The 7,913-nt window shown below is 40.4% G+C and overlaps 1 pseudogene; it reads right to left on the reverse strand.

Annotated features, from left to right (window-relative positions):
• Positions 1-6,439: 6,439 nt before the first annotated feature.
• On the reverse strand, positions 6,440-7,469 carry LOC137225983 (ras association domain-containing protein 6 pseudogene; annotated as a pseudogene).
• Positions 7,470-7,913: the final 444 nt, after the last annotated feature.

The following is a 7,913-nucleotide window of genomic DNA, read 5'->3' on the forward strand; positions in this document are numbered from 1 at the left end:
TTCTGCTCTGTGGTAGTTATTTTCACTATTTTATCTTCCAGCTCACTTATCCATTCTTCTGCCTCAGTGATTCTGCTATTGATTCCTTCTAGAGAATTTTTAATTTCATTTATTGTGTTGTTCCTCATTGTTTCTTTGCTGTTTAGTTCTTCTAGCTTCTTGTTAAACATTTCTTGTATTTTCCCCATTCTATTTCCAAGATTTTGGATCATCTTTACTATCATTATTCTGAATTCTTTTTCAGGTAGACTGCCTATTTCCTCTTCATTTGTTTAGTTTGGTGGGTTTTTATATTGCTTCTTCATCTGCCTCATATTTCTCTGTCTTCTCGTTTTGCTTAACCTACTGTGTTTAGGGTCTCCTTTTCGCAGGCTGCAGGTTCGTAGTTCCCGTTGTTTTTGGTGTCTGTCTCCAGTGGCTAAGCTTGGTTCAGTGGGTTGTGTAGGCTTCCTGGTGTAGGGGACTAGTGCCTGTGTTCTGGTGGGCGTGGCTGGATCTTGTCTTTCTGGTGAGCAGGGCCACATCTGGTGATGTGTTTTGGGGTATCTGTGAACTTAGTATGATTTTAAGCAGCCTCTCTACTAATGGGTGGGGTTGTTTTCCTGTCTTGCTTATTGTTTGGCATGGGGTGTCCAGCACTGGAGCTTGCTGGCCGTTGGGTGGAGCTGGGTCTTAGCGCTGAGATGGAGATCTCTGAGAGCACTCTCGTCGATTGATATTACGTGGGGCTGGGAGGTCTCTGGTGGCCCAGTGTCCTGAACTCGGCTCTTCTACCTCAGAGGCTCAGGCCTGACACCAGGCTGGAGCACCAAGACCCTGTCAGCCACACGGCTGTTCGGACCTCTGGGGTGAGGAGCCACTGCTCTGTGACTCTGACTAGAGGGGGCTGAGGATCCCCCAGAACATTAGGGATTGCGTGATAGGTAGTATGAGTCAAACACCTAATGGACCAGTCTCATCCTTCTTGTTTTTGAAACCTACCATTCTCCCAGCCACTCTGAAGCAAAGACTCAAACTCATGTCTACCCTTTTCTCTCCACAGCTTCCTGCTGAGTCAATCCAGTCCAAATAGTAGGGTCTCTTCCACATTATTTCCTATATTTATACCCTTCCTTTCCATGTCCCCTCTTTAGCTCATTGATTCAGCCATTAATTCACTCATACTTACTTATTTATTCTGAAAACCTTTAGAGTGTTAGTGTGTGCTTTGCAGAGTAACCTAGCCACTGAAATTTAAAGATTATTAAGACTTTTTATTCTTTAGGAGTTTAGAGAGTAGCTAGAGTGACCCGTATATAAAGAGCTATACTCACAATTCAGTGGGAGATAGAGGCAGGGCGGCTAAGAGGTTTGTAGAAATTTAAATTAATTTCCCCTGCTTTAGGAAGTTTCCACAGTGTTTGCACAATTAAATACAAACTCCTCACCCAGGCATTCAAATGCTTCTACAATATGGCATCAATTTAACTTTCCAACTCCCACTTTTCCTGTGCATGTGGTACCCTATGCTCCAGCCAAATTTTCCCTCTCTGATCCCTGAAAATACCTTGAAGTATTCTTCTCTCTTCTTCTTCTGTGCAACCTCTTTCTCTGCATCTTCTGTAAAAATGCCACCCATACATCTGTGCCCCCTTGGAATGTTACCTCCTGTCTTTCCTGCCTTTTTGATATGATCTCTCCCTCCTTTCAATTCACAGAGCATGTTTTTTGCACATTCCTTATGTCATGATGTCAACCCTGTGTTATAATTATGTACATAATGGATTGTAGGTCTTTGAGGCTAACTGTGAACTACTTATTTTTGTTGATTAGAAGCTCAAAAATACATTAAATTTAATTATGTATGTGACAAGAAACACTTATTATATGAAAAGAAGGCTGAAGAGAGAGTGAGAGTGCTAGATATTTTCCACCCATTTGTGGCAAAGTTTCCCCAATTATTTAACCTCACAGTCTCTATATACTCACCAACAAAATGGGAATATTAATACCTGCCTTATATATCTTTTAGGATGGTGACAAATAAAAACTTAAAATACAGATATGAAAATACTTGAAAATTGTTGAGAAATCTGTTGTTGGTGACAGTACCGAAGATGTTAACAGGGATTTCTATGGAACGTTTTAAAATATGTCCAATACAAAAAATACATATTTACTAGTTTTTAACTTAGCCTATGATTCAAACCCTTTCAACATCCAGGAGCTGTCATACAGATCCTAAAAGATTTTTGCAGATAAACTTTGATCTGAGAATGTCTGCAACCAGTTCATTATTTCTACTTAGCTATAGATATCAGATTTTTTCTCAAAGTCCAGGTTCCATCTTATTTTATTGAAATAACATAAATTGTACTGTGTTCTGGAGCAGTTGCCTTTCACCTGAGAATGTTCCATCATTAACAGACTCCTGTGTCTTCTAGGATTTGTCATCAGTATTGTTATAACCAGGTTTCCTGATTCCTTTACTACCTTTTTCTTTTATAATAGTTTTTTGGAGTTCAGAGTTTTTGTTTGTTTGTTTTGAGTTAGCTTTTTCTCAAAAAACCCAGTGTTTCCACAACACCTGCCAGAAGCCTTCCTTTTCACATCACCTCACTATGATTACTTAGGTATAGTTAAGTTGAGAACACTAATAGTGTAATCAAGAAACATGTATTGAGTAACCACCATGGCAGAGGCTTCATGCCAGACAATTTACATACATAATTGCACATAATCCTCACACCTACCCCACTGAGTAGGTGTTATTATCCCCATTTTATAGATGAGAAATCTGAAGCTCAGAGGGATTAAGTGTCTCTCCCAGGGTATGTCTTGATTCCAGTCCTTATTTGTCCTTTGATGATTCCAAAGCCAGGATTCTTATTTTCTCTGGTGCAATGCCTCCCAGATTTTCTTTAATTCCAGAGATATTTCTTCAAAGGCTGTCTTAACTTTAGTCTATAGTATGTTTGCTGATGGTAAACTTTGGGATTTTCTGCTTTTACATCCTCCGAATTCCCTAGTACAGCCCTCTTGGATACCAAAGACTCAATGAGTTAATGTTGAATGAAGTGTGTCAAGGAAAAGTCTTTCATCCTTATAAACTGTGCCTCAGTTACATTAAGTATTTTGTTAGCACTGTTCTTTTCCTGGATCAGTTCTTATAGACTAATGGTTAATCCCTAAGTTTTTCTATAATGAGTTATAACCAGTTAACTTTTTCGTCGTTTCCTTGGCCTTGTATTCAAGCATTGATGGTTGCCTGAGGCCATCAAGGATGTGCTCAACTTCATTTGATCTTAAAAAAATTCCTGAAACATCTTATAGGCATCTGTGCTCAACTTCATTTGATCTTAAAGAAATCCTGAAACATCTTATAGGCATCTGTTCCTTTGGTACAGGATTTCTCACCAGTGGCACCATTGACCTTTTGGTCTGGACAACTTTTTGTTACTGGGGGCTGTCTTGGCAGGATATTTAGCAGCATCCATGGCTATACCCACTAGATGCTGGTAACCCCTCCCACGATATGACAAAAATGTCTCCAGCCATAGCCAGGTGTCCCCTGAGGAGCAGACTCTCCCACCACCTCCAGTGGAGAATTACAAACATGTAGTAATGGAGAGAGAAAAAAGAACAAAGACTTCTATCTCTACAACAAAACACACACTTCCTATTCACAGGTATCTTTTGAAGAAGCTGAGTATGTCAGTTCTTAAAAGTGGATTTCATTTGCTTAAATGTGGAGCCTGAAATTAGGTCAATAGCCACCTTTCCCTTAAATGTATATGATACTCACTGGATTGCAAATTAGGTGAATTTTTATCCACCGTAAGCACTTATATTTGAATCACCTGTTCTGTGATAAAGAAGAAAATCCGGGATATTTTTGTTCTGCTTTTCCCCCCAAATTGTGTATTTCAATCATATTAGTGAGAGTTGAGAATACGGTTGTTACTGATAGACATTCAGGGATGCCCAGGTCACAATGGCTGTGATTTGTCTCTTCCTGAGTTAACCTGACTTTTTTTCATTCATTATCCCATCTTATTTTTCCGTTTGAAACCATTTTCTACTTGACTTATAAAATGTACTTTACCAAACAGAACAGTTAATTACCCAAAGGGGAAACACCCCACCCAAGCTGAAATCTGGAACTCAAAATAATTAGGTATCTATGTTTTCCTTAAGCTGTCAAAGAAATCTATTTTCTGCCATAATTTTGGCAAACCCTTGATTTTCTGCTGAAGTCTGATTTCTGATTGTAAGATTGATAATGAATGTGGTTTCAGAGTATTAATCCTATCCCTTTCACAGTAGTTGTTCTCAGTGTTTACATGTTCTGATAATAGGGCTGTCTAAATAATTAGGGGATTATCCAATTACACTTCATTTCTCATTCTTCAAGCATTCTCATTCTTTAAATACAAATAACATATCTTTAGGTAATATTTTAAACTTTGGGCAACATTATTTCATTTAGTCTTCATTGGAAGTCCTGTGGGATCAAAGAGTAAAAATGAAAAGAGGCTTAGACAGTTTAAATGGTGGGTCCAAGGAGCCACAGTACTTATATATGTATGGATGGATTTAATAAGTATTGGCCACCTAAAATGTGCCAGGCATAACAGAAATAGAATGGTGCTCAACAGAAATAGAATGTAAGCTGCCTAGGTAATTTAAAGTTTTCTAGTTGTCACATTAAACAAAAAATAAACAGGTAAAATTAATTTAAATATTTTTTAACATTATAGATTGAAAATATTATCATTTCAACAAGTAATTAATATAAAAATTATTCATAAGATACATTCTATTCTTTTCTTTCTACAGAGTCTTTGAAATCAAATATCATAGTACCTCCCAATTAAGAAAAGCAACTATTCAAGTGTTGTGTTTTGAGGTTGTAGTTTTGGGCAGCACCTCTCCAGGGACAAGGATATGGAGGCATCTAAGACAAGCTCTCTGGCGACATGAAGTTTGCCCTCCAGTGCAAGAGTAAGATAGTAAACAGCAATGAGTGAGCGAAAGAAGTAAACCCATGCCTTCTAGCTCAGGATCATCAACATTTTGGGGGAAGATACTGGGTGTGTAGTGCAGCTTTTCAGACTGAGTGTCAGGGCTGAGGCTGTCCAGTGAAAGTCAGCTGCTGAGAAGTGCTAGTGAAGAGCTTGGGTGAGTGAGAATGGGTCCTGGGGCCGGATGGCTTTGGGTTTGGTGAGGAGGGTGATCAAGTCTGAGACTTCAGGGAAGTGACAGGTGGAAATAGGAATGGATATTTAAGAGGAGAACATCCTGCTGGAGGCCACGGAGAGTGGAACACCCTGAGGCTGAGGGCCCTGGGGTGTCGGGGACAGAGAAGGAAGAGCCATCATGGATGGACCCTCTCGGAGAGCCTGGCAGGCTGCTGTGGGCCCCACTGAGCCCCGTTGTCTGTCTGGCAAACCACCAGCTTTCAGTGGACAGCCTGGTGTATACACTCTCAAGGGCTTTCAAAAGAAAAAAAAAAGGCTGCTAAGAGTGTGCCTTTGTTTTTTTTCTGTCCAAATCTTTTTTTTTATATTCAATTGATTTTTATTGAGCACATCCAATACACAGGACACCATATTAAGTACAACAAAGTATACAAAGATGAATGTGACAGGTCCTCTACCATTAATAAGTATAACATTATCTAGAACTGAATTTGAACTAATATGTAACTGGTAGTGAAATATTTGGACTACCTAAAACAAGGATGAACGGTTTTGTGACAAAAGTTTATATTCTTGTATTATGTAAAGATGACTCTGAAGTGAACAGATTTTTGCCTCAGAAATTATATCAGTTATCTATTGTGATGTAACAAATTATCCTAAAACGTAGCAGCATACTACAACAAACATTTCGTACCTCACACATTTTCCGAGGATCAGGAATCCAGGAGTGGTTTAGCTGGGATTTTTGGCTCAGGTCTCTCATGAGGTTGTACTCAAGCTCTTTGCAGGGTTGCAGTCATTGAAGGCTTGACGGGGGCTGGCCGATGGCGTGCTCCCACAGCTGTGGGCTGTGGACAGGGTGCCTCAGTTCCTTGTTGGCTTTTGGGCTTTTGGAAGAAGGTCTCAGTTCCTGTTATAAAGGCCTTTCCCTAGGGCTACTCTGGATGTGGCAGCTGGCTCCCCCCAGAGCCAGCGATCCAAGAGAACAAGCAAGGAGGACACCGCAGTGCCTTTTATGACCTAGTCTCCAAAGCCACTCCCTGGCACTTCTGCTTTCCTCTGTTCCTTAGAAGTGAGTTACTAAGTCCAGCCCATATCTTGAGAGGAGGCGTATCAAAGACTTCACACATATATCTTAAAACTACCACGGTAGTGATGTTAACATCTCACTTGCATAATTTATTTGAATTTTTTTTGCATCTAGTAAAACTCTGTGCTTGCATATACTTGCTACTTTTTTGTTGGCAACCTTTTAATCATAAATTTTCTATTTCCTGTTTACTTCGAAGACATTTCAATATGATAGCCTTTTCTGTACTGAATTTTGTTATTGTTCTCTGAATCTCTCTTTTCTCTTCTTTGTCTAATCTTTGAAGGATGGATTCCAGGAGAGAAAAATGAAAGTTAATATACTGAGCCACATCACTGCTAATTTCTTCTGCATCTTTATCCATGAGGAAAATGAGAGCATTCTTTTTGGATGGTGCCTGTAGACGTCTATGCAGTAGCGGAATGTCTGTTTTCTTTAGCCGTCTCTGCTCTCCTGTCGCAAAAATAATGTAAAGTGCAAAATCCCGGGCACTATTTTCAATCTTAAATTTTTGGAGAATTTGCTTTATTACTTCTTCAGTTCTCATATCACTGTTTATTCTGACCTTAGTTTCTGATCCAATGGCTGGAGTGAAAATTGATGTTTCATGGTTATAAAAGTGTCCATTCATAGAGGCCCTATGCTTCTGTCTGTCCTTTCTGTCCATCATCAGAGGCTTCATCCTTTTTCTCTCCAGGGTTGCTCCACTCTTGGTTCTATAGAGCAATGGGGATTCAGGTTCTTCATCTGCATGAGGCTTCAGAGTGCTACTGTGATAAGATAAATAATCTTCCTGGGAATCTGTTGGTCCAGACACTGGAATCTGAGTCCTGTCCAAATCACTAATACAGTAAAGATCATGAAATTCTCCCCAGCGTGTCGTTCCCCTTTTGGAAAAGACATCTGGTGACTTCAGCACAGTGAAAGAAGGGATTTGCTTCTCATCTTGTGTTTTCAGTTGTATAGGCTGCTTTACTCCCCAGAAAATGTCCAGCATTACTTACTTCAGCCATTAGTTTACCATCGTCAGTCTGTCCATATAAGATATGCAGATTTTTCTGGTTCCTATAAAAGATGTTACAGGTCTTCAATAAAGAATGAAGCTGTTTCCTGGTAACGCATGTCCTCTCATCGATGTGGATCCAAGAAGAGGAGAGGTGAGCCGTCATAGTCATTTTCTCCCCCTTTCTGAGATCATCTGAGGCTCCCCTTAGCTGTTGAGCTGAACCTGCTCCGGAGAGCGTGTTCCCCTGCTCAGTTCCAAACTCTGATCATCGTTGGAGAGTCAGTGCTTGCTCACCTGTCCCGGAGGTGGAGCTGGGGTCGGAGACAAGCGCGGGAGGAGGGCCGCATATGCTCCTGCCCGGGCAGGGCTCCCTCTGCGCCTTGTTCAAATCTTTTAAAAGGCTCTTTCATGGTATTGAAGGTGAAGATGCTGAAGAGGCACCACTGACAGTACAAATAAGGACCTGATAAGTCTTTAGGTTTATACCTTTTAAGATGCCCCACCCTCCTTCATTCTTTCTTTCTTGCAGCGTTTTGTTTTGGTTTTCCTCCCGTCACTTGGAAGAGCCCCACTTGACTGGTGTCTCCTTTGGCTCGGACCACACCTGCTTGCGCTGACCTTGGCAAGTCTGGCT

Source organism: Pseudorca crassidens, chromosome 6, assembly GCF_039906515.1.
Source record: "Pseudorca crassidens isolate mPseCra1 chromosome 6, mPseCra1.hap1, whole genome shotgun sequence".
Classification (NCBI taxonomy): domain Eukaryota; kingdom Metazoa; phylum Chordata; class Mammalia; order Artiodactyla; family Delphinidae; genus Pseudorca; species Pseudorca crassidens.